General features: G+C 45.1%; 1 protein-coding gene across 1 annotated transcript in view; it reads right to left on the reverse strand.

Moving 5' to 3' along the window:
• GPAT4 (glycerol-3-phosphate acyltransferase 4) overlaps positions 1-12,876 on the reverse strand; it is a 438,091-nt gene extending 425,215 nt beyond the window's left edge. The window contains exon 1 of the mRNA XM_069617681.1: positions 12,771-12,876. The gene's annotated coding sequence lies outside the window, so the exon portion shown is untranslated. The remainder of the gene's footprint in view (positions 1-12,770) is intronic.
• Between the last annotated feature and the right edge of the window lie 15,014 nt (positions 12,877-27,890).

Genomic DNA, 27,890 nt, shown 5'->3' on the forward strand with positions numbered 1-27,890 from the left:
TAAAGTGTGTATAGGATATCCTTCTGGAAGAGCGAAGACTGCAATCACATGGAAAATTCTACTGCGGGCCAGGCTTGGAGGGGCGATGAGAAACATGTGGGAGGAACATCCAGTTCAAAGACCATCACCATTTGTAAGTAACTTGCTCTTTGAATGGATTGTGTCCTCCCACGTATTCCTTATCTTATGATAAACTCCCAAAGAAGTGAATACATTCCTGGAGGTGGGAGTGAGAATTTTCAGACTCATGATAATTTAGCAGTGCCTTCTTAGGTCTGTGTGCACAGAATCCAGATTATAGTGTTTGGTAAAAGTGTGTACGGACGACCATGTGGCTGCCGCACAAATATCTTTAATTGGGACACCCGTCCCTAATGCAGAGGAGGTAGCCATGCCCCTGGTCGAATTAGCTCTAAGACCCTCCAGGGCATCCTCCCCCGCTAATCTGTAGCATTCAGATATCACTAAAATGACAAAGTTTGTTTAGAAATTACCATACCCAACTTGTGGCCTGTGTAACCTACAAAAAATGGTCATTGTGTCTTATTTTACACATTCGGAGATGTACAAAATGTCAGTCAACACCTTGGATCAAGCCTGTGCAACCTCTCCTCTTCCTTTCCTGGATGAGGAGGATAAAATGAATGTAAAATTATTTTCAGAGTTAAATGGAACTCTGACACAATCTTAGGTAAGAAGGGAGGCTTTTTTGTCCTTATAGAAGATTCTATGAGGAGGCATGCAGTACAAGGCCTGAAGTTCACTCACTCTTCAGGCTGATACAATGCCCACTAAAAGGATGGTCTCTAAAGTTAATAACCTTAAAGTGCAGAAATGGCCCCAAAACGGGACTTGAAATGGGACGGGGGGGAAATGTATCAGTCAGTCCTTTCAAGAATGATATCACAAGAGGGATTTTGAAGAAAGATACCTCTTCACAGAAGGGCTTAAAAAATAGAGAGCGCTGCCAGATACCCCTTAATTGTACCAACCTGGAGGCCCAAGTTGGCTAAGTATAATAACAATGATAATACCATAGGTGTATTGCATGTAAATGGATCCTCATTCTTATCCCTGCACCAGCAGCAGAATTTGTTTCAACATCAACGGTACAAAGACTTTGTTGCTGGTTCTGGCCGGAAGCAAAATCTCCAATACTTCTTCCGAAAGGTATCTATCTATCTATCTATCTATCTATCTATCTATCTATCTATCTCACTCTCTCTCTCACTCACCGCTCACACTTCCGATTGACACCAGTCACGAACAGATCCACTTGGGAGGGTTCCCCAAGGGTGAAGATCTCTTGAAGGACTCAGAGCTAGTTCCCACACGGTTCTATGTGATTTCATCGACGGACTTTTCATCGCAGGGTTTTTTGCCGTAGATTTTTTTGGAAAAAATAAAAATAAAAAAATAATCGCTTTTTTTTGGGGGGGTTACCCCCCCAAACACCCCATTTGTTTAATTATTTTAATATTCCCCAAGACACACACCAAATTAATTTAATTTTTAACCCCCCAAAAAATCGTTTTTTTCCGAAAAAAGAAATCGCGGCAAAAAACCCTGCGATGAAAAGTCCGTCGATGAAATGACGGTATGCCTGGGAGACTGCTCTGCTTGCTCAGAGCGTTCGCCACCATATTCTCCACTCCAGCTAGGTGAACTGCTTACAGGGAGATTCATTCTTGAATTACCTAATACCGGAGCTGCATTGCTTCTCTGCACAGTGGTAGTGACCCTACACCACCTCGTGTTGAGGTAGTACATGGCCACTGTGTTGTCCGTCATCAGGACATTCTTTCCCCGCACAGAGAGCAGAAAAGCCTTCTACACTAGTCTGATTGCCCTCAGCTCCAAAAGGTTGATATGTAGTTTGGTCTCTAATGGCACCAAAAGCCCACCGATTGTCAGATCGTTGGTATGTGCTCCCCACCCTGTGAGTGAGGCATCCCTTACTACCTTCATCTCCGGCCATGGTTACCAAAAAGGTTCTGCCTTCAGAATGTTGTCCTCGCAGGTCCACCACAGAAGATCCTGAGTGATTCTATTTGCAAGCTGAAGGAGAACTGACATACTGGCTGAGAATTTAGACCATTGAGTCCTGAGAACCCACTGGAGAGATCTCATTCTTAGGCACACCTCTAGCACCAGAAACATGCAGGATGCCATGAGGCCAAGCAACCTCAGAAAGTCGAAAGCCAGGAGACACTGGGCACTTGGAATTTGGTGACCATCTGCAGAATGTCTTGAACCCTCACTTCCAGTGGCAAGGCTTTTCCCCAGGGATGCATCCAGAACTGCTCCAGTGAATTGGAGCTTTTGAGATGGTATAATGTGTGACTTCTTGAAGTTGAGGGAGAAGCCCAGTCTGTGAAGCGAGTGACAGGTGAAGCAGAGATGCTCCAGGGCCTATTCAGGTGGAACTGGCCCTGATCAGCCAATCGTCCAGGTAGGGGTAGACGTGAATGCCCGACCCCCCTGAGACTCGCGCCACCACCGCCATCAGTTTGGTGAAAACCCTTGGGGCAGAGGTGCCCTGAGACACAGTTATGGTGGAAGGACCTTCAGAAATGGTCACACGCAGAGACCGCAGTGTGGCAAGAAACGACCCGATCACAGAGAAGTGAAGGCAACACCGACATAGACGCTTGGAGACTAATACTGCAAGAACTGTTTGCCACAGCACAGAGGGGTCCTGAAAGGACAAAGGAGGCTCAGCCACCCACGGCATAGTATGGCAACCAGATGCAAACAGCAAAAGGGGGCGAACCAATGAACATAGTAGTCTGAACTGTGTGGGATAGGCTGGGGAGGTGAGGGGGGTCAGAAGCAGACAAACACCTGTCAAAGATGTGTACTTTAAGAGAAGTCTGTAAATTACTCGTTAACAAAAAGGTTTTTTTTAAAAAAAGGTTTTGTCTTTAGGGTCAATTATAAAGGCTGCAAAAGAGCTAAGAACACAAATATTTTTTCTTCTAGTGTAGTTTTAGCAAGGGACCGACCTATGCATAGTGACATTAATCCACAAAGCAATCTGGTTCTTGTGTTTCAATCATAAGATTAGACAGGTGGGGGCAGATATGAGTAGTCAACTCAACATTCAATTAAACAGTGAGAAATGCATGGTCGCTAAATTTCATGCATTCAACTAGAAATGAGTTACATTCTTCAAATAATTTTGGTGACACAAATATGTAGTCTATACAGCATTCAGAGCAGGTATTTGACAACATATTTGTATAAGGAATATCACCTATCACCTTACCATTTGTCATTTGAAGGGCCCACGATTGCATCAAATCAACCCATTTATGTATATCTGTTTGCACGTATAAAAGACCATGTGAAATGTAAATGTTTTCCTCAATAGCAGCTCTACAATCAAGAGTTAAAATCCACAGCAACCATCACATCTTGAGTCTTTACACAATACATTTTAAATTGAATTTCTCATTCTCACAAATGAGATGATTGAGCTGGAATCCAATAGATTATTTATTATGCACTTATATAAGTGTTCCAAAGCGCAACCATGCAAGGCAAGGGAAGACATGACAAACGATCTTACTAGGCATGGTACATTCAGATTATGAAGGTGAACAGAAAAGGAAGTGCGTGGGGGGAGGGTTAGGACCAAGTGCGCCCAGTCCCGTCAGAACATGGGTTAAGTGCAGAGCGATACCACTCTCATGGGTCGTAACCGAAGTGCAGTGAAAGGAACACCATGCAGCCAGTCAGCAAAACGGAGCAGACATAGAGGGGAGAGAGCAGAAAGATCAGGGGAGATAGGAAGAGGCGAAGAGGAGGGTCTTGAGGAATTTCCAGAACTTAACCGGACCTCTGGTCAGCTTGGAAATTGGGCTGCTACACACCCCCGAAATTGGGCTGTTACACACCCTCCCCCTGTTCCCCTTGCATCCAGATTGTATGGCTTTATTGATTCGAAACAGCTTTTGGTGCGACAATCGAGACCATCCCATCTCTTTAATTTCCTGAAATTACTTGTTTCTCGAGGTTGGTGCCTTTAACAATCTTTAAGTGCAGCTGAACCTGTTCAGCGATAGTCAGATCCTGGTTTAAACCAGGATTGCAAGGATCAGCTACTTCTTCTGAAAGATTAATATTTTCATAGGAATTGCCTTGAGCTTTTTTATTCTGGTTTATTTTTTTGTTGGATCTTTGGAATTTGACAAGGCTTCCTTTACCGCCATGTTGGAAAGAGGGGTTATTGCAGGTGAATTTTATTTTCATGGCCAAGTGAGATCTGGATTATCTACCCCATAGTCGTCCTCTTTGATACAAGGGCACCACTTCTCTCGATTGATACAGGGGCACCACTTCTCTCGATTGCTTAAATACCTCCAATTTCCAGTTTTCTCACTTAATACTCGAGTATGCGCCTTTAATTCCAAATTCCTATCTTATAACTTGGCAAAAGATCTCAGAACCGGATTCAAAGCCAAAATAGACAGCAGTAAGTCACTTTCATCCAGCTCTTGTAAAATGTAAGTAAGAAGAGTTGAGACTTACAAACTGATGAATCCTGACATCCCTCACCAAAGAGGTCACACCTTCGTCCAAAAGAGGTTTACAATCATACGATAAATCGGCAATTGTTTCAAGTTGCAGCAGGCTGGTCCGGTCTTTCACAAAACAGATTGGGAACCAAGAGACTACCATCATTATGTAATTTGCATCATTCTGTTCAGAAGGAGCAAATTGCGTTAATTGCTTCACTTTTTCCTCAGTGCTGGTGCCTAGTGGGAGAAAGAAGTGAGTATTTTTTGCTGCCGTGGAGAATGGTTTAGTCCTTTTCTTGGAAGCAGTTGAATCTGCCACAGCAGGAGTGTTTATACGTACGGGACTAAACAATTAACCTGGTAATTGGACATCTAAAATTAGTTCTTCATTCATCCTAAGTCTTGAATCTGGAACCTCCGAAGTAGCTAATGGAAAACACAGCTACTTCCATTGATTGGGGAGGTACGGTTCCATAGTAACTGCAAGAAGTGGTGGAAGGGGATTAGATTGAACAGAGCGTATTAGTTGTATGCCAACAGTATTTGTGCACTTAGGGCGGAAGACGTAATGCCCACCTCCCCTCAATGTCCACCTCCCCTCATACTATCCAGAGACGGGAGTGGCTGTTGTGCAATGAAGATCGTATATTCTGCAGGCACATAAGGAGTAGTTTCTTACCTGTAACTCAATTTCTCCAGCGTTGGGATCTTTCATGGATTCACATGCTTAGAATATTCCCCATCATCAGTGTTTTCCTTAGGAAAACTGCAACACTTTAGTGTCCTATCGACGTCCTTTTGGGGCGCTTACGCACCACCCAATAGGACGCAGGGTATAAATAGACCCGCCCCTGCGGCTTCTCCTCAGATTTTAACCTCCAAAGTAGAGGCACCAACTAGGTTTGCATGCAGGGGAGGCCGACGGGCGCATGTGAATCCATGAAAGATACCAACGCTGGAGTAATGGAGTTACAGGTAAGAAACTACTCCCTTCTCCAGCATTGGATCTTTCATGGATTCACATGCTTAGAATAGATTACATAGCAGTATTCATCATATACAGTGGCGTGTAATACAAACCAATACATTAGGAATGCAACACATACGACCAGCAAGAAGACATTAGCTGTGTAACATTGAAACAGATACCCCACGCTGTGGGGGTTTACCTTACCGAAACAGGCGTTGCAGGACTGCACGTCCCATCTGTACATCTGCACCATGTTGCTGCTCCAGGCAATAATGCTGAGTAAATGTATGAGGCACCGACCAGCGGAATCCCCGACCATAATGCCGCTGATGACGCGGTGGATCTCGTCGAGGGTGCCTCTCCAAAGGCTTTCCCACCTTAGAGTGACAGAAGGAAATAGCCGATAAGGCCAAGCGAGAGAAACCTTGTTTGGAGATTGCTCTTCCCTTGACTGAGGGTCCATAAGCCACAAACAGTTGTCTTGAATGTCTGAATTCCTGAGTACGGTTCAGATAAAATTTCAATGCTCTTTTTACGTCCAGCGTATGCAGCGCCTTTTCTGCCGATGAGGAAGCAGAAGCGAAGAATGATGGCAGCACAATAGAAGAGAATTCATGAAAAGTAGTTGGCACCTTTGGAATAAAGTGCAAGTTAGTAGCTAACACCACCTTGTCTTTGAAGAAACGTAAGTACGGAGGATCAATCACTAGGGCTTGCAACTCCGATATTCTTCTTGCCGAAGTAATGGCCACTAAAAACGCCACTTTCCACGACAAGAACTGCAGGGGCGTCGACGACATAGGTTCAAACTGGGCTTTCATCAGACCCGACAGCACCAGATTGAGGCTCCAACCAGGAGGAAAAGTCCAAAACAATCCTCTTAGAAAATGTTTAACCAGACGATCACTGAACAGAGTGGTAGCATACCTCTTCCGAGTGAATCTAGAAAAGGCTGCCAGGTGTACTTTTATGGATGAGAACGCCAAACCTTTCTTTGCCAAGTGCAATAAGTAGGGCAGAATTTGCTCCAATGAAATGTTTAAAGGGTCTATCACAGGGCGACCCTTACACCACACACAAAACATTTACCATTTGCATGCATAGGGGACATTCGTGGACAGAGCTCTAGCCGCCTCCAAAATGCAGCGACAGTTACAAGGAATGTTTGGAAGGCCAAACTCGCAGAAGTCAGGAGCCACGCCGTCAGGCAGGGAGAGCCCGCGTCGTGGTGCCAAACTGCACCCTTGTCCTGAAACAGAAGGACCGGCGTCACTTGTAACCGCCCTGATTCTGCTACGGATAGATGGGAGTAGGTCTGAAAACCACGGCTGCCTGGCCCAGTACGGAGCCACCAGAATCACATGGCATGGGTATTTCTGAATCCATTGGAGGGTCCGCGAAGAGATCCAGTGTAGGATGACCCCATTTCCTGAAAATGCTCGACACCTACTGATCCTTCAGCTGCCACTCATGGAGTTGGTTCATTTCTCTGCTGAGAGAGTCTGCCTGCACGTTCATCACCCCTGGCAGATGAAACGCCACACTATTGATGTCTTGTTTGAGGGCCCAATGCCACAGTTACTGAGCCTCTCTCGAGATAGTTCTGGAATGATGCCCCCCTGCTTCCTGAGGTAAAACATTGTGGTTGTATTGTCCGTCAACACACTCATGACAGAGCCTCATATGCGCGGCAAAAATGATTTTAGAGCCCAATGAACTGCTCTCAGTTCCAGCACATTGATGTGAAGACTCGATTCGACTGGAGACCACAGACCTTGGAAGGACCCCAGATGCACTCCCCCACCTTGTTTGAGAGGCATCCGTCACAATTGTAGTTTGAAATTCCGGCTCCAGTAACGGCACTCCTCGAGTCAAATTGTCTGAGAGTTGCCACCATCGAAGAGCTTCCTGTAAGTCGCTGTTGACCACCACCTTGTTGGACCATAATCCGCGACTTTGAGCCCACCAGTCTGCCAGAAATTCTTGCACTGGCCTCATGAAGAGACGACAGTCCTTCACCAACGGAATACATGATGCCATGGCTCCCAGCAGCAACATGTACTTTCTGACCAACGCTTCCGTTCCGACTCCCCACTCTGCCGCTTTCTGCTTGAGTTTTTGAATTCTTTCGACAGAAGGCTTCACCAGACCTGACTGAGTCTGGAATTCCGCACCCAAAAACATTAAGCTCCTGGAGGGAGACAAATTACTTTTCGAAGTTGACCGCAAAGCCCAATCGTTGCAACAGCTGCATGGTAACGCTGAGACTTGCCTGTGTCACCGCCAGAGACGAGCCCCATATCAGCCAGTCGTCCAGGTAAGGGTAGACGTGATGACCTTCTCATCGGAGCCACGCCACCAAACATTTCGTAAACGTCCTGGGAGACGATTTAGAACGAACGGGAGCACTCAGAATTGGTAATGATTCTGACCCACCACAAACCGCAGGAATTTTCAGTGTCGTTGACGCATAGTGTGGAAATATGCGTCCTGCAAATCCAACGATGCCAGAAATTCTCCTGGTTGCTCCGACCGGATGACTTCCTAAAGTGTGAGCATCTTGAACTTCAGGCGTTGCAGATTCCAGAATGGGTTGCCACTTGCCGTTGGTTTTTTGTTACCACGAAGTAACGGGAGTAAACCCCCCTCGGCCACTGGAACCAATTCTATAGCCCCTTTCTGCAGCATAAGTACAACCTCCTGCTGTAAGATGTGAAGATGAGGTAGCACCGAATGCACGGGAGGAATGGGAAATGGTGGGTCCTTGAATTCCAGAGAGTGGCCCAGTCTCACTGTGTCCAATACCCAACGGTCTTCTCCCATTCGTCGACGTGTAGGGCCACTCTGCCTCCCAGGACATTTACCAGAAGACTGTCATTGCTGTGATTCGGTTTGTTTCCCTTGGTGGAAGAGGGCTGTCCTCCTCTCCTTCTGGATGCTTGAAAATATGAGCTTCTTCATGTAGCCTGAACTGCCCGTCTGTATCCTTGTGAGGAATATAGTTCTGGTCTCTGTATGCAGCAAATCGAGTGTTCCCCGAAGCTCCATGGAAGGGACGAAAGGACCGCCCACTTTGCAAAGCTCCCAATTACCTCACAGTATCAAAGTCTTCTATCATGTCTTTGAGGGCTTCATCTGTTTTCTATCCAAACAATTGTTCACCTTCACAGAGCATGTCCAGCACCTTGTAATGAACCTCCGGCCTAAAGTATGTGCACTTTAGCCAGGCCTGCCTCCTTAGCGCCACCCCATTATTTATCTGCTTAAACCCTGATTCCGCTAAATCTACAGCGATGTCAATGCTGTGATTTGATGCCTCCTCACCTTCACGCACCAGTAGCATGGCTGTCTTTCGATGTTCTTCGGGTAGATGTTCTAAGATAGGGGCCAGGTGATGTCACATTTCGTGATCGTAGCATGCCATAATCGCCAACGAGTTAGCAGCCTTAACGGTTGTCGCCCCCACTGTTAAAACCTTCTTTCCGAAGGCATTTTGCCTTCTAGCTTTGCTATCAGGTGGTGTTGTGCATTTGTGCTGTGTTCTGGCTTTCTTGCTAGCCGCCGCTGACACCACTGATTCAGGGGTAGGTTGAGCACCCAAACACATTGGCGTAGAGTCCGGGGCCTTCCATTTTTTCTCTAACCTGCCCTTAATTGCAGGCTCTGAAAATGGATGACGCATGGTACATAAGCCTTCTTGCCAAACATGGTCCAGGATTGGAACGGAGAAAACCGCCTTTCTTCTCTTTCCCATGTGGTCAAATAAGAAACATTCTTTCTGTTCTTCCTCTGGGGTCAGGTAAAACTCAGGACAGGCTTTTGCCATCATGGCATGAAAAGCCCCAATGTCATGCGGGGGAGACGGTTGCCTAGGAGCCTCTATTTCCCCATCAGACTCCTACGTCGGGTCTCTTGACGGCGACAATGAAATTTCAGGGATTAAGTCCCTATGATCCTGGTCGGAATCAGAGTCCTGTAGCTCACCCTCCTCAGGGTGGGAACAAAGAGGTTCTTTGCTCATCGGCTGGGAAGCCGGCAACTCAGCCGTGGACGCTGAACGCAGCGGGGCACCTGCCGCATCGACGATAGGTGTTACTGGAGGAGTACCCATGGAAGGCAGTCTTGCATCCAGCTGACTTAATAGGGACTGCAGTGTAGATAACACTTGTAGAGACAGCACCGACTGTGGGTTCAGCAGAGGGGACGCAGGTGGAACATTCTGTACTCCCGCCGTCGAAGGGCCAACGCACTGTAAGCCAAGACTTGTTGGGTTAACCACAGGCTCTCATTCCTCTACCATCGACGACACCAAAAGGATGGACTCCTGCTGTAATAAGGTGTCTGGCAGAATGGCATCATATGCCGAAGGCTGCCAAGACCCTGGTACGTCGACGGTCGATGACGAAAACCTGGGGACCTTCGATCGGCACCACTGGAGCGGACTACACCACTGCAGAGACAGGTACTGCAGCCGGCAGTGAAGCCGTCGACGACAGGACTCCCGTCAATGGCGCTGGCAGTTGTAGCACAGATTTGTCAGGCGATCCTGCCTTTTTCAAATCTCTGGACAGGTGCTTCGAACATTCTCCATTCAAGGAAGACCTATGGTGGTCTCCTGACAAGGAGCGTTTCGAAGAGTCCTTTTTTGAAGAAGTAGAAGAAGATTTCTCAGGCCTTCAGAACTGGTCAGATTGACCATGTTTAGACGATGAAGGAGCCCCTTTCATCAGATGTTTCCCTGAAGAGGGGCAACTCTTTTCTGGAGGCCGTGACTTCTTTGCCAGAGGTTCTGCCAACACCGACCGGCGAGGAACTGCGGGGCAAGGCCTCTCCGATGCTAGACTGCGCACCGATCCTACCTCAGATCGAAGGTAGGCCCCCTCGTTCAGCCACGATATCAGACGCTGATTGCGGTCCTTTAATGTTTTCTGCGAGAAACCTTTGCAGATGTCACAGGTATCAGTGGAGTGATGAGGGTAGAGGCAATAAAGGCAGTCCATGTGCCCGTCCCCTTCATAAACCTTTTTCATTCCGTACGTAGCGCAAGGGCGAAACAACGCTTTCCCGGACATTGGGTAAGAAATGACTACAAAACACAAAAGTGTAGAAAGCATGGGGTGATACTGACACTTTGGAGACGGTTCAAATCTGAGGAGAAGCCGCGGAGGTGGGTCTATTTATACCCTATGTCCTATTGGGTGGTGCGTAAGCGCCCCAAAAGGACATCGATAGGAAACCTAAGGAAAGCACTTTTTAAAAAAAGACAGGGTTCCCAGCCTGACGACGGGGAATATTCTAAGCATGTGAATCCATGAAAGATGCAATTCTGTAGAAATACGTAACCAAGAAGGCAGAGCAAGATAAACTCCCTAGCTTCACTAAGATGAGTTGACTGTAGCTCCTGCCACAAACTGACAGATACTGCAGTCACTCTGCAGCCATACTGCTGAACTCTGCACTACCAGACAGACCAATGAGAGTCTCCTGATGTGGGATATGGGAGATCCAAAGTTTCCCAAAAAACGCAAAGCAACGCAAACTACACCAACTACAAACCCACGGCGCTCCACGCCTTTAAGCAGCATGTCACACAGCCTTGATCGTCCGACTTGCAACAGAGACTCAGGTTTACAAGTTCCAAAAGAAAGCAGTGTCTCCTACACCAACTACACTCCACGGCACTTGTATGGTTTGGCTTGGTTTCCAGCACGGTATAGTATATTGGTTGCTTGTGAATGTTTGTTGGAATCTTTTGCCTTGCTGATGGACTGGATTCAAATCTCCAGATGTTATTGTATTCAAATTACTTTAAATTATTGATCTTTCCCTTTATAACAAATTTGTGGTGGGTAACAGATGTTGCTTGTAGCGTTTTTCATACAAGAAATGTACATCAAGTAAAAATTGCTGGTTTTGCCATGAATATGATGCACCCCAATTTGCAGACATTGAAGGAGAAAAAACACGAATTGTTTTCATTTATAATTTGAAAAACAAATGCTGCAACCTACAGAATGCACCAAAAAATTGTATGGGCCCCATCAATAGTTCCTAGTTACACCCGTAAAAGGTAAGGAAATGGTGAACCGACCAGTGTGCCGCTCCCCCCCCCCGCCCCCCACCCCCGCATTATACACAAGAGCAGCATATACTACAAGAAGAAGCCTCGAAGTAGCGTGTCAGGTCCTTACCTTAGTGTGGACGATACCAGCTACGATGCACTGGTTTGGTATTTACCCATACACAGCAAATGGGTATACCCAACTAAAGTTTGACTTGATAGACAATTGTATACAAACAGTTGTACTGCTAAAGCCAATTTGTGTTTTTTTCCATCCAAGCCAGCATTTGACGCTGGACTTTCTTCAAAATGTGGTTGCAGCCACAGGCGGGAATTTTTTTTGTTGCTAAAAATAACTTCGAAACAAAAAATAAATCTCACCCACCCAGACATGCAAAGAAAACGCGATCGTCTGATGCCAACCGGAAACTGTCAGTATGAATGCAGACATCACAGCCGGTGAAAATCTGAACATGAATGGACTTGGGGAAAATGACAAAACCAAGTGGACGCCCATCGCTAACGCAATTAATCACTTAATCACACTTCCATTGGGGTGGGGGGGCGGTCGGTCCTGAACCGCAGACAGTAATGGGATGGGGCCACTGGCTGGCATGGATTACACCCTGGACAACAGCCCTTCCCAAGCGTAATCCTCTGCTGGAGTTGTGCATCTGTACAAGACATATATACTCATCAAGGACAAGGGCGAAAGGGTAATCTATCCCTCACTCACCGCCCCCCCTGCAGCAGAAGGGCTGGGTCTCCTGATCCGGCAGCAGGGTCTGGTGCCGTGCGGGTTGTGGGGGGAGACAGCGTGGGGTAATCAAAAACAGTTGTTCCCCTCCCCCTCTTATTCACACTTACGGCAGCTGTGCCTTCGGACAAAGCCCCCCCCCCCTCTCCCTAGTGGGGGCACCCTCTTTTGAAGATAGCCTACATGACGAACTCTGGAAATTCCGGCTGGGAGGATGGATCCTTTGAGGGGATTTGTGTGGGTGGAGTGGATTAAGTGGCAGGAAGGCCAAGAGCAATCGACAGAAACCCCACCCAGTGGAGGGCAGAGAAGCGTCACAAGAAATAAGCAAGATGGCACCAGATACATTTATAATACAAATATCCTTTAACATAGCGCACAGCAGAACCGGCATGTTGCCCAAGTGCTAGAACCTTGCCCACAGGTAAACCACGGTAAAGATACACGGTTGAGACAAACCTGCTGGGTCAAACATGCGACATACAGCCCTGTGGAATCGAAGCTGTTCCTGCCGCATTTTCAAACGCCCCTGTGGTGGCGGTGTTATAGGGAAGGGGCGCCGCAGCAAGCAACACTGCAGCTTCGAAACCTTTCAGAATTCGCCTTAATTTGTGTCCAACCGGCTCCCGTAGCAAAGAAAAGGTGCGCATGTGTCTTCGGGTGCGAGCCGAGAAGGAAGGCAGAAGGATTCTTGTGTTCATATGTCGAATGGGAATTTTAGGCCAGATGTTAACTCGGCGACCATCATGTCAAACCCCAACATTGGGTCTAGTGAGGAGTGTTTGCCACATGGGATCGATGCAAGAGGAATTCGCTAGCCAGCATGGATGCCACAGCTCTGCCGCGTATTCGATTACAAAGGCTGTGGTTCTCTAGGGCGTGCAGCCTGTGAGGCAAGAGAAGTGCAGCCAACAGGTCGCAGCTCCCCAGTCACCCTTTATTTCAAGCCTCAAAGTCATGCATCATCCCAGGGGGCACGAGTGCTTTAAGTACACCACCTTTCAAAAAGGCAGCACGGAATTCCCAAGAGATTGGTTTACGAATAACCTTTCAGCAGCCACTATGAAATCGCTCTAGGTTTGTTTACAATGAGGAGAAGGGTTTGTGTGCTTGCGTAGTCCTCAATTATACACTGGGACTGTAACAAAATAAACAGCTCAGCAGGAGTACAGGGATGAGAATAAAGATTACCCCTGCTAACTGCACAGGGAGTAATAATTCTATTAAAGACTAGGAGGCGAGCATTATGCTTCAACTTCTTTATTTACTACCCTTCAGCAGTTTCAACATACTATCTCAATCAACATGACGAAATGTTCATATGTCCATATAACTTTCACTTTCAAAAACTACAAATCCCAAAGTCTCTGTAGTCCTTCTCCTTCCAGCTCAGCTATGACCACATCCTGTCCCTGAGCTCCTCCTCTCTTTTACGTGCTTTGAATGTCCTGAACCAAACTTTCTCGTCCCGCTCACCGAGCAAGGACTTCTTGAACTCCAACAATTAACTTCACAATGGCTGAACTCACACCTTCCTTTCTAGATCATCCCCTCAATTGTTCTTCTGCTCTTCCCCTAAGGAAAACAAACATAACATCAGGGTGGAATCTAGTTTGTCATCATATCCATACATCATTACAATACAATATGATTATCAAACAGTTGTGGGTGGGAACTAATGCTCGCCTCCTAGTCTTTAATAGAATTAATACTCCCTGCGCAGTTAGCAGGGGTAATCTTTATTCTATGACAAGACTGGAGGCGAGCATTATGCTTGTTCAAAGCTGTCCCAACACTGTACCCGCTAAACTCTCAGGTGGTTTAAAATAAAATTCCCTGAAGGTACGATCATTCGCCCAGTCAGCGGCTGCCATAATATCTTGCAATGGAACTCCTGTCCTGTATGCTTTGGACGCCATGGCCCCTCTCACTGAAAGCGCCCCATACTGCTGCAAATCAATACCTGCTGCTAGCATTACTTCTTTAACCCATCTCGCTATGGTAGCGGTCTTCACTGCCTGAAAAGGCTTCCTGCGCGCTATTAGCAACTGATTCGTACTTGTCGCTCTATTCTCTGCCGTCCTGGCTTCGTATTCTTTGATGCAACTAGCTACGCACCCTTTGGTATTATTTGGAAAATAGGGTTAGTGCACTGTGGCTGTGCTTGATTTAGTCCTCTGTACTACTACAAAGGTCACTCCTTCTGGTCCAAATGTCCTTCTATTAACTTCTAATGCCCTAACATCGGATACCCTCTTACAGGATATGAGACATAACAGCATCGCTAGTTTGCCTGATAGCTGCTTGAGAGACAAATATCTATTACTCGGCCAGCTTTCCAATAGCCTCAATACTCTCGCCACGTCCCATAATACTGTATATTTGGGAGCCGGTGGCGCTTTAAACTTAGACCCTCTAATAAGCCTATAGACTGCTGGGTGTTCGCCTGCTGGCACTCCTTCTATCGGTACGTGGCCCGCGGAGATCACTGATCTGAACACCCTTATAGTGCGAAAAGCTTTCCCATCTTGCAGCAGTTGCGCTAGGAAGTTTAGTATGACTACTACAGGTGCAGAAATGGGATGAAAACCTCTCCCTCTACACCAATTCGTCCACCTGGCCCAAGCCGCGTCGTAGCTCCTCCTAGTCGATGGAGCCCAGGATTCGGCAATAAGTTCCACCGCCTGCATCGAAATGCCTGGCAGTTCCCATCATCTCCGGATATCCTACACGCGATGAGCGGGAGTGTCCCTCTCACTCTCAGAGGATGACACTGCCCAGCTGGGTCCGTGAGCAGTCACTCTCCTTCCGGGAGGACCTTCAGCAGATCTATCAAGTGTTCTATCAGCGTCGGGAACCACACTTGCACTTTCCACAACAGTGCTACTAGTACCAGCTCCGCTCTCTCCCTCCGACACTTCGCCAGCACTCTGCTCAGCATCATAAACGGAGGGAATGCATAATGCGTGCCGCCTGCCCATTCTTGTAGGAACGCGTCCGTACCTTTTGCGTCTGGATCTAACCTCCAGCTGAAATAACTGGGTATTTGAGCGTTGAGGCGAGACACAAACAGATCTGTGTGTAATGGACCCCATTTCCGATCCAACCTCTGAAACACTGCTGGATCCAGCCTACAATCGCTGGAGTCCGTGAGGTATCGAGAGTTCCAATCTGCTACTACATTCAGTGCTCCGGGCAAATACTCCGCTGTCACTGATGTCCCCGTCCTCAGGCAGTAATTCCAGAAGTCTTTCGCTAACTCGGCTAGCATCCTGGACTTCGTCCCTCCTAAGTGGTTTATGTACCGAACTGCTGAAATGTTGTCCTCCTTCAACAGGACGCACGACTTCACTTTGTCTCGTGTGAATGTCTTTATCGCGAAAGAGCCTGTTAGGAGCTCTAGGCAGTTTATGTGCAGGCTGCTTATGGCTACACGCGCTCGGCGCCTAGCTCTGCCTCCGCGAGGGAGGGGGCCTGCACCTGAGCGAAGCCCACTCTACCCTCCAGGAGAAGGTCTAATGCGGGTTCAGGGAGCTCCGCGGCCCGCCGGCGCACCCCTGAAGTACCGGGAATACGGCACAGGGCCAAGGCGGCCACCGGAGGTCCTACTACTTCTTAAATAGTACGCAGTCCCCCGAGAAAACTCGAATAACCCACTCGTCGGCCAATGCGCTTGCTATATGTCTATTTCATTTAACGAGCACACTGAGGCTACGCTCGCGCTCCCTCACTAAACTCGCTGAATCTATGTCAAGTAAGAGTTATCATGATGTATTAAGTCGAACCATATATAGAACATATGATACTGCAATGAATATACACATTAACTGGGAGGTAAAGAGAATGTGACTTATCTGCGTGAAGAGCAGTAAAAGAAGAGGAGGAGCTCAGGGACAGGATGTGGTCATAGCTGAGCTGGAAGGAGAAGGACTACAGAGACTTTGGGATTTGTTGTTTTTGAAAGTGAAAGTTATATGGACATATGAACATTTCGTTGTGTTGATTGAGATAGTTTGTTGAAACTGCTTAAGGGTAGTAAATAAAGAAGTTGAAGCATAATGCTCGCCTCCAGTCTTGTCATAGAAATGGCTACTCAGCCCCACACAACTAGACCAGCAGTGACCCCCAACCAGAGGCTGCAGACAGCCCGACAGGTATACCTCCCAACCCTTTGTAGTCGAGGGCAGGCTAGGGTGGGGTGTGAGCAGATGCAGCCCACAGGGGCCCAAAATATGAAAGTGTGTCTAAACAAAGTTAATAAAACTATAAAAATATTAAAAACCCCAAATACCCCCTCCACCCCCCCTTCCCCCCACGTGTAAAAAGACGTAGACTATTTTCAAAAGTGTGCTCCAGGCTGATAAGCAGGAGCCTAGGTCAAAAGCCAATGTCAAAGGATGTGCATTTCAAAAGGCAAAGAAGAGGGGCTGAAAAGTCACAAGGGTACTTTAAGGTAGACCCGGGTACAGTGCCTTTTTAAATTCCTCAGTCTGTGGGGATTTTGCAAGTTCCTAGACGCCTGGCTCAGTGCTTTGGAGACATGTGTGTCAGGTCTGTGAGCTGGTCTACTTGGTCTAACAGATTGTATGTGCATGTCAAGCAGCATTAGCATGTGGCACAAAGAAGCTTACGACAGACAAGCAATGTCAATGTCCGGGTCTATGCAACTCCCAAGCACAGGAAGTGGTAAGAAGCTTGCGACCGTCGAGCAATGTCTGGGTCTATGCAACTCCCAAGCACAGGAAGTTGTAAGACGCTTGAAACAGACCAGCAATATACGCGTCTATGCAACTCCCAAGCACAGGAAGTGGTAAGAAGCTTGAAACAGACCAGCAATATACACGTCTATGCAACTCCCAAGCACAGGAAGTGGTAAGAAGCTTGCGACAGACCAGCAATGTACAGGTCTATGTAACTCCCAAGCACAGGAAGTGGTAAGAAGCTTGAGACAGACCAGCAATGTACGAGTCTATGCAACTCCCGGGTCTATGCAACTCCCAAGCACAGGAAGTGGTAATAAGCTTGAGACAGACCAGCAATGCCCGGGTCTATGCAACTCCCATGCACAGGAAGTGGTAAGTAACTTGCGACAGACCGGCAACGTACCGCTCAAAAATACCTCCGAATGTGGCAGCCGAAACATTCCTCCAAATATTAGAGTTAAAAAGGAAGGATATTTGTGTAATAGACAAGGAGATACAAGTTGAACCAAAAAAAAAACAAAAAAAAAAAATGTACAAGTGAAACAAATAAGTCAAATAAACAGTCACATGCCAATTAAATATTACAAAAAAAAATAGCACTGTTGTTTCCCCGTAGGTTCTGCCAAGAACCATGAAGGATTCACCATTTCCTACATTTGTCTGGTATCTTACCATGCTCCATACACCACAAACATACCATAACCAAAAAAGAAAAATAATATGAAGAAATGTTTCAAATGCCTCATCCCCACTCTGTGCCACAGGTAGAAAGCCTGGCGTTAGCATCCCGAAAGTGTGCATTCAGTAGCACTTCAGCAGTCAGCAGGGTGCCAATTAATCACTCTTTATGCTTCAGTACCTCAGGAGTCAGAAAGCTAAAGCTGGGCAAGCCCAAAAACCATTTGAAAGTAAAAGTACACATTGCAGTGTTCCTTCAGTGATTGCATACATGTCTACTATACTTTTGGGCTAGTCATTTATTTGGGCCCTGCCCAACAAGCGGCAACTATGAAAGAAAGCACAAACACAAAATGATAGTTTATTCCTTTCAAGGTGTATACAAACTTCGGTAGACAAAAAAAGTAATTTAAAAAATGCACATAAGTGCGTTTTTCATTTTCAACTGTTTTGGCTACGTATCTGTTTTTAACTATTCGGCTCTGCATTCGGCTTGGGCCGAATAGTTGTCTAACTATTCGGTATTTAGCTGAATACTAAGATCTACTATTCGGTACACTCCTAGCTGAGCAATGCTCAGCAAGCAGACACTAGTAGGATAGTCAAATCATGTGACCTTGGTAGCCACAATGTCATGAAGCGACTATTATTTACAGTTTCAGGCCGACTTGGCAACACAATGACAGAGCTGCAGAAGGATGAAAAGCCACTTCTGCCTTTCGGAACTATGTTCCAGTCACTGTCCGGAATGCACATGTGACCTATGACCCTGCCAGAGCCCTTGCTTAAGATGACGACACTTGTCACAGCAAGAGGTACATAAGTGCAGTATTCTTTTGCTATGGAATATGAAAAGGGGGCCCGATTAGCAGGCCCTACCTTCCAGTGACAATTACCTGCATCATTTTGTTACTAACAATTTCTGAAAGTTCAGGCTTTCATACCCTCAAAGATGGCAACTCTCTGGCTTTGTGTAATCATGGTCATCTGTGGCCAAGAAATCACTGGCCGGATGACCCTCCAAGTAAAAGCTACTGTCCATTGTGACTTGTACTGGTATTCAATAACACGGTTCACATGCATGTTCAATGTCACGGCTGAAGAGTAAAATGCTGCACAGAAAGGGAAGAGGCAGGCAGCTTCTTGCGATTGTCGTTCCCCCCCTCCCTCCGGCCACACTGCAACCAGAGCTAGAGTTCATCTGGAGTAAGAATGACGGCCACCAATCAGTGCAGTTTCCAGGCGCATTCAGGCCTTACTCGACTCATGGGAATTCCGATGGGTGTGTGAATTGGAGATGACAGGGGAGAGTTGACAAGAGATGGGAGGGTCCTGAGCAAGTTGCTTAAGGGCACAATCAACGCTAGTGGATGTAGGGCGTTCGTTTTATATGGGGAAACGCCCTTTTGCTTCTGCTAGGGCAGACATGGAGACTTCAATGGAACCAAAGGATATAGGCAGCAGGAAACCATGCTAGAAAGCAGACTAGCATGCAAGACAAGCACCATCAGTAAACGCTCAGAAGCCTGCGTGTTGATTAAATGATTACTGTGTGCCCATCGGTGCACTACTCTGACCCCACCACTACTCTGACCCCACCATACACCGAGTCACCACTAACAGGCAATCCACATGCAAGGCAATATGAAACTGGCCAATTAGACACTTGCCCCGTAAAGCACATGCACCTTGCGACAACTCATGCAAAACAAACCCACTGGACACCTCAAGGCTGGATTTGCTTTACTGACTACGTAGAACCCAAGCACCCTGCGAAACATCAAGGTTATTGTGCAGCCTTTTTCCAAATTGAAATGGCAAAAAGCCATCCCTGTGCCAACATATTAAGGCGGCAAAAGAATGGCCTGGTCCCAACATGGCATGGAGGGGACATGAACAGCCTGAACCAGTGAACACAGAGCCACAGTAGCAGCACCCAGAGATCTAGTATTCTGCTAAAGATCAGTATCGAAAGATTAAAAGCAAAAAGAAAACTATAGTCCGATCATTAACAGGAGAGAGATTTAGGCAAGCAAAGGGTAGAGGCTCCTCAAATGTATGCAGGAGATAAACCATACCTTTTTTGAATTTCCGATTAAAAACCTTCACATGTTGGGTAGAAATCTATATAGGAATTTACACCAAGGATAATATGCTGGGCGCCAAGGGCAAGTTATAGAAGTGAAATTTGCACGTGCGTGAAAAGACAGAAGGATTATAGGTGGGAAACTACTAATTTCCATATGTCCCAACTTCGAGTACGGGTCGTCGGATCCATCATTTATTGTGGCACGAGGCATACAGTTACAGTTCTGTTATGAAGACACCAGCCAAGTCTTACTGTCACATCAGAGCACACAGGGTTTGCAGCACAGGCTTCCCCATGCTCGATCTCCGGAGTGTGGGCAAAAATGCACCCCTTCTCCACCCCAAAAGAACTATTGGCCCACTGTCGCACAAAAATGTTCCCACAACAATCCACTAACAGAAACTGGATATTCAGGAAAGTGTGGGGGAAGGAAGCGGAGATTGTATGCATATACAAATATTTTCCGTTGGTTAGTTTGTTTCAAGTCATTACATTTGTAGAAAAAAATACATTCTCAGAACTGTCGCCAGCAACAGTGGTCATTTCCCCCGCCAATTCGTAAAACAGTAAACATTTCAGTAGTTTTCCCAGCAAATGTGGTCCACACCCAGTACAGAGAGGACCAGCCCAGCACAAAAAGCCCCTAGGAAACACCACCTCTCTCCTCCCCCTCCCTCTCAGCCCCACCTTGCCTCCGTTGTGAAGATCCAGTCTTTGGTATGAAGCACAGTCCAAGAGATGAAAGACATGCAGATCCCTGAATCCAGAGGAATGCAATAAAAACTCAGTTCTACAGAATGAGACGGGCCCAGCCCCACAGAAATCCCCACTGCTTTGGGGAAAGCCAAGCAGTTTACAAACAGTCCTCATACACCCCCACTACAAGATTAAAATATGCAGTTATCTCCGAGCCTTCAAACACTGCAGTCCGAGCACACTGCCTCCCCCCTCCCCCCCCCCCCGTCTCCACACCTTTCCCCCAGACACAGGTACCACAGACCATCCAGTAAAGGATATGGTAAAGCATTAGATCTTTATGTAACCTTTCCTGATGCAAAGGCCACAACCCCTTCTAGTTGAAGGCAGACCAGTTAACAAACAACCCCCCTTTGCCCTTAAAATATATCTTTAACGAGCTGCAGCACTGGTTCGTTAAGCCAAGTGCAATTTGCATCTACACTGCCCTGTAAACAAGATCCAGCTACAACCCCCTGCTCGCCACAGGATGGGAAACACAATGGTAGTCTCCCCACCAGGCAGACTCTCCTCCCTCCCCTTCTCCCCTCTCTTCAATCAGGACCATATCACATAGCCAGAACTGCCACCCGTTTTCTGACTCTCAAAGTACCCTTATGACTTTGCTACCTGCCATTGTCAATACTACCATAATCTTCTTTCCAGATGAATGCCTATGTTTATGATGTTTTGTTGTTTAAACCCAAATAAACAGTTAGGCACACTTCCTAAAATCAGCTATATTACAGTGATTTTCTTGGGCACACTTTCTAGATTCAACTTTAGCACAGTGATGATATTAGGCACACTTTCTAAGTTTTAACTGTATTACATTGGTGCGATTAGGCACACTTTCTAGTTTCAGCTATACCACAGTGACGCTATTAGGCACACTTTCTAAATTCAACTATTCCACAGTTACGCTATTAGGCACACTTTCTAAATTCAAACTTTGGCACTGTGATGATGTTAGGCACGCTTTCTAAGTTCAATTATATTACAGTGACGCTATTAGGCACATTTAGCACACTGATGTTAATTAGGCACATTTTCTAAATTCAACTATACCACAGTTATGCTATTAGGCACACTCTCCAAGTTCAAACTTTGGCACAGTGACGCTCTTGGGCACACTATCTAGAATCAACTATACCACAGTGACACTATTAGGCACACTTTCTAAATGCAACTATTCCATTTGGGCATTTCCATTTTGTTAATTTCCTCCACAGTTTTGGTTTGTCTATTGTGTCGAAGGCTTCTGTTAGGTCTATGAAAGTCATATACAATTTGTTCTTTTTTCATTTGTACTTGTGCCTTCAGTAGGTTTATTAGGAATATGAGAGGTGCGGATTCCTTTAATGAAACTGCTTTGCCATCTATCCCGCTGATTCACTTCTTTGCTCCAATGGTTCCGTTTTTTTAGATACCAAATCTGCGAATACCTTGCCCACAACATCCAACAATGCTATGGGCCAGTAGTTAGGATCTGATCGTTGTCCTTTTTTGAATATGGGGATGATAGTTGCTAGCTTCCAACTTCACGAAACTTCTCGTCTATGAATGATATGGTCTAATAGAAATGAAAGAATTTTCTTTTAGTTGGGCATTCGTGACTCCATCAGGACCTGGCATTCATACATTTATTAAGTTTTCCTATCGCTTCCAAGAATATTTGATAGTCAACTTTTAACATCTTCCAATTATTTTTTAATAGGGTATTCATGGTTCCCTTCGCCCAACGGATCCTGAAATTTGGAGAAGTGTCTAATCCATGTTTCGGCCACAATTTGATTTGTCAAAAGTGCCTCTTGCAGTGTATCTAGATTAATATATGACCATATTTCAGCAGTATTTTTTTAATGTTATATAGCATGATCTCGGCATCAGCTTGTTGTCTCTATCTTCTAATTTTTCTGCCAGTTTCTATATTTATGTTTAATCTTTTTAACTTTAGTTTTTCCGTGTTCTTGTATCTTTCGTATAGCTCGTAGTTCTTTTCTCATTTGTTTCTTACCTTCCCATATTTCATGGTCAAACCCATTTGTGACCAAAAGATGGTTTGTTTATTGAACCTTCTTTTGACTCAAACGCCATTGGCAGTGTTGTGTAATCTGCTTTTCTTGCCAATTACATGGACTGGTTTTTATGTTAAGATTTATCGATTTTTCTGAAGCTTTTTAAATCTGGTCCTCTATTTTGTCCTGGTACTACTTCAGGATCTCCAATTTGTAGCGGGCCTTTTGTTCACTATTACACCACCAGCTCAATTCTAGTAGATTATGGTCTCCACTATTTCCATTGACATTTGTTGTCTCAATATGTTATCAGACACACAGATGTAATCCAGAATGTATCCGTTTTTCTTTCCTCTCCACGTTATCCTCCGAGGTTTATTCTCATCTACTTGTCCATGAGAAGATAAAGGTTTCTTGAGGTAATCATTCTTTTCCAAAACAACCCTCTTTGACTTGATGCTGAAATCATTAGTGGCTCATCTTCAGTGTCGCACCCGTCCATGTTCCAGCAGTTGGCACTCAGAGCCCCACATATCACGAAATGTGGATTCTTCCACTTCCTTCTCTGTTTATCCATCTGTTCTGCCACTAGATCTGGAAAATCTGTTCATTCTTTTTTGGTCAGGTTCCAATATACATTTATTATTTCTACTGTTTTTGTTTCTTTGGTCCTTCCTATTGTTAGTTTTCCTACCAATACTTGTATATATGGATTATGATAGGTTTCGATTGTCTCCATCTGAACAGTATTTTTTAATTGCAATCAGCAATCCAGTCATGGGTCTTCCTGTTTGACCCTTGAGTGCTGGATTGAGGTATGTTGTATATCCTTCCATTATGGGGATCTCCTGCATACATATAAAATTATATAGGATTTCTTTCCACTCTTGTATTTGAAATAGATGAGTGAATCCCCTGGTGTTCCAGCTTGCTCACCTAATCCGGGCCTTTTCATAAATTTGTAGACTCTATGGTTTGTTCATTTTTGATGCTAGAAGCCCCACCAACCAGTTCCAATTTTCTTCCGTCCCTTCCTCCTCAGGCTTAACTGATTTTATGTTATTCATGTTGGTGGTCTTGTTCTTTTAGACCTTGCAAGTCTTCCTCGGTTTTATTTTTATTCTCCCATTTTTGTGCATTCATTTTCTCTCCCGTTGTCTGTTCCGGTACTTGATCATTTCTCACTTGGGTCAGATCAAAACCTAACTATTTCAGAGTATTTACTTCTTTTAACAATAGATGTTTAATCAATGAAATTGTTAGATGGACGATCACCTTATCCATTTGTTCATCCTTTGGAAATTCTATTGTGGATAGGTCGTTAGTTGTCAATAATCTCAATGCTGGTTAGTGATGAAAGTCTCACGACATTTGCCCTATTCATAATTAATCAATCATTCTTTGGGAGCAGTCTTTCTATCATAAGTCGCAGATCTATTTTGTCCATCTCCATTCTTTCTTCCTTCTGTGTCTCTAGCTGCTCAATTGAATCTTTTCTTTTTGTTATTCTTAAGGTTGATATAATGTACATGTCTTGAGTTTCTCTTTCATCAAGATTTTTTATCTTATCGCGGTCACTCACATCTCTAGCCATTTTTGTAGTCTTTTTATTGGCTTTTCCAGTTCTATTATTTCCTTGAGCCTTGGTTCATCGTTTATCAGCTCTTTAGCTGCCTCTTCCTGAATTATTTTTTGTGGCGATGCTTTTCTTTCATCACTTCCCATTTGTTTAGCCTTGACTCCCCTTTTTTTTTACACTATTTCTGTGCCTTCAAAAAATGCTTTGGTCCTCTTGGTCGTCCTGACCACTCAGGTTTTTTCCATGTTTGTATTTCTTATTTGCTTCATTGCGTCGGTTTCGTTCGATGTTTCTTCTTCCACCAATTAATATTCATCGGATTGGTCTGACATTGTTACTGAATATGTTGATAAATCAATTTGTGACCTTTATCAGTGTAGTGTCAACCAGCCTCATGGTTAGTTCTTCGTTCTGTATCTATTTCAGCACTGTCTTTCGAGTTTGCTCTTCTTGGCTTCTAGTTGGCTCTACTTGGAATCGTGTCGGCCACTTATTGTTTTTATTGAAGCTCTTGCTTCCATTTGATGTTTGCTTTCCATCTCCTGTCATGTTCTTCGTTTTCTTGGTTTGATTCGTTTTTCCTTATTCCTTCCTTTATTCTTTCTTTGAATCTTATTTGTATTTTTGTCCCATCTCAGTGTTCGATTTTGCCTCATCTCCAATCAGTTTTCACAAAAATTGGACATCTTCATTCCTGCACCCGGTTGTTGTGCCTCTCTAATTTCATTGTTCTTCGGGCTTTCCCCTTTCATGCTTTTTTTTTATCAGTCCCTCATGGACTCTCGTTAAACAATTGCTGATTATACCCGCTTCTGTTTGGAAAATTGGTCTCGATTTAGTTTTATCTGCTTAGATTCAATAATTCCATTTAATTCTTTTGAATTTTAGCCAACAGTCGTATTTGTGACTATTCGATTACCTTCCTTTGTTTGTTTGTTTGTTTGTAATGAGATGATGCCATCACTTTTTGCGTTGTGAGCAGGGTCTGTGAAATTACTTCTGCCACATCAAAAGTCCTTGATTGCATTCGTATTTCTTTTATTATAGGTTCCAAGATGTTGTGCAATAAGGCAGCTACTTTAGCTGAACTGTTAAGGTCCCTTTGGACCCCCGTCACAAATCCTTCCACGTGCAAGATTTTAGAATGTAACATCTTTCATTTGTTCCCCAATTTGCTCATATAACTTCATGAAGGGTACTAGTACCCTGTCAACATTGAGCTAACTGCAAAGTCACTTTTTCTTCCTTGTCTCCGGCACTGCGATCTTTGATGAATTTTCCTTAGAGCTCAGTTTGTGTTTGTTGCCGCGTATTTTTTCCACACAGTCCACCACATCACTCTCCCTTACATTTTGATTATTTTACTTTGTTGGATCTTGCAACACCTCCCTACTTTCCCTTTGGGCTGGATTTAAGGATTCTGGCACACCGTCTGCCGGTGAGTTAGTGTCCAATTCCATTTTGGCATTGGTTCCAGGGTTCTATGATTACATTTTTCCGTACCTTCATCTGTTTCTTCCTGATGTTGTACCCTCTCCCATTCCATTGTCAGTGACGTTTCAAGTAACAATTTGTATGATATTTCAGCTAGCTTGTTTCCATTCACATTGTGGTTCATGACTCGACCTGATGTTATTCTCATGTTCTTTTTTCTTCTGTTATCTTCCTAATTTTATTTAGTAATGTTTGTGGACCTATTGATCCATATGCCATGTATTGCGATTTCAAACTTAATGGCTTCCATAGATTTGTTCCCTCATCTGCGACGGCCGTCAACCTCTGTTCCTGTTGAGACCCACCCTTCATGTTTGCTTTTTTGATAGAGGGCAGGCTGTGGTCTCTCCTCTATATTTGGTGACTTCTTTTCTGTCAGCCATCAGCTCTTGTGCAGTGTCAAAACACGTATTGTTTTGTTGCCTTTGTCATTAGAAGCCATATCCATTGTTTCTATAGTTTGCCCTTCATTTGTTTGCAATTTCACTTGCATGGTTTAAGTAGTTTGCACCCCTCAGTGCAGCTTCTTTCTTGCTCCCCACCGCTGGCGCCTACTTCTATTAATGGCAATAACCCTTTTTTGTAAGATATTTATATGGGCCTGTGTACATGCTGCTATTTCCACCATTGATGGTGTTGGCGGATAACACCCGAGATTTGCAATGTTCACTTTCTGTTGCAAGCCACGGTCTAAAAACATCACATCTGCTGTTCTGATTAATTCCCACCAAATTAGTGGTTTCTAATGTTAATACATTTACTTCTGTCTTTCTTACGTGCATCTTCACAATTGTGTAAACTTCCCATTACCTCTGGAGTTACCGCTTCATCATTACACGGCAAAGGCATTGGACTCCTTACAGCACGCACCTCCATTCTTTAGGCACAGGCTCACAGTTTTCAGAAGACTCATGGCTCTTGTTTTCTTCCAATCATACTAGTCATCCCCTTTGATTCCACAGGTCTCTGTTCTTTGAATTCACTGTGTCTTTTAAGTTAAATACATGGGCGCCGGGTAGCCACAGTGGCGAGACAATCTGTTTCCTCTCACCTCTAGCACATTATTTAACAGCATCTGCGGTAAACCTCAGACAGTCGCGGTCAGACAAAACAAAGGCGGCTCAAAGAAATCACATCCTGCAGTTACCATCTCCGTTCAGCTCCACCAGTCTGACCACCTCACCACCCGAGATCACTTTCTCTTCACTAAATTAACTGAGGAATCCTGATGTCCCTCACCAAAGAGGTCACACCGTCCAAAAGGGAAGAGGTTTACAATCCTAGGATAAATCAGCAATCGTTTCAAGTTGCAGCAGGCTGTTTTATCACAAAACAGCGAAATCCAAGAGACTACCATCATTAAGTAATTTGCACCATTCTGTTCAGAAGGAGCAAATTGAGTTAATTACTTCACTTTTTCCTCAGTGCTGGTGCCTGGTGGGAGAGAAAAAAAAGTCAGTGATTTTTGCTGATGTGGAGACAGGTTTAGTCCTTTTCTTGGAAGCAGTTTAATCTGCCACAGCAGGGGTGTTTATATGTATGGGACTAAAGAATTAACCCGGTAATTGGACATCTAAAATGATTTCTTCATTCATCGCAGTTAAGTCTTGAAGCTGGAACCTCCGAAGTAGCCAACGGAAAACACAGCTACTTCCAGGTGGAGGGGGATTAGATTGAACCGAGACGATTTGTTGTATGCCAACAGCATTTGTCTGTGCACTTTAATGCCCACCTCCCCTTATACTATCCAGAGACAGGAGTGGCCGTTGTGCTATGAAGATCGTATATTCTGCAGGTCGGAGCAAGATAAACTCCCCAGCTTCACTAAGATGAAGTGACTGTAGCTCCTGCCACAAACTGACAGATACTGCAGCCACACTGAACTACGTGATACCAGGCAGGCTCACCAAGGAGAGTCTTCTAATGGGGATCTGGAGGATCCAAAGTATCCCAAAAACTCGCAAAGCAATGCAAACTACAATCCATGGCACTCCCCGCCTTTAAGCGGCATGTCTCACAGCTTTGATCGTCCCGACTTGCGGAGACTCAGGTTCACAAGTTCCAAAAGAAACCAGTGTCTCCTAAACCAACTACATGGCACTTGCATGGTTTGGCTTCCAGCACGGTATAGTATATTGGTGGATTGTGAATCTTTGTTGGAATCTGTTGCCTTCCTGATGGATTGGATGAAAAGCTCTAGATTGTATTGTCAAATTGCATTTTTATTGAACTTTCCCTCCATAACACATTTGTGGTAACAGATGTTGCTTGCAGCGTTTTTTT

Source organism: Ambystoma mexicanum, chromosome 10 (assembly GCF_040938575.1).
Source record: "Ambystoma mexicanum isolate Mex_15411 chromosome 10, UKY_AmexF1_1, whole genome shotgun sequence".
Taxonomy (NCBI): Eukaryota; Metazoa; Chordata; class Amphibia; order Caudata; family Ambystomatidae; genus Ambystoma; species Ambystoma mexicanum.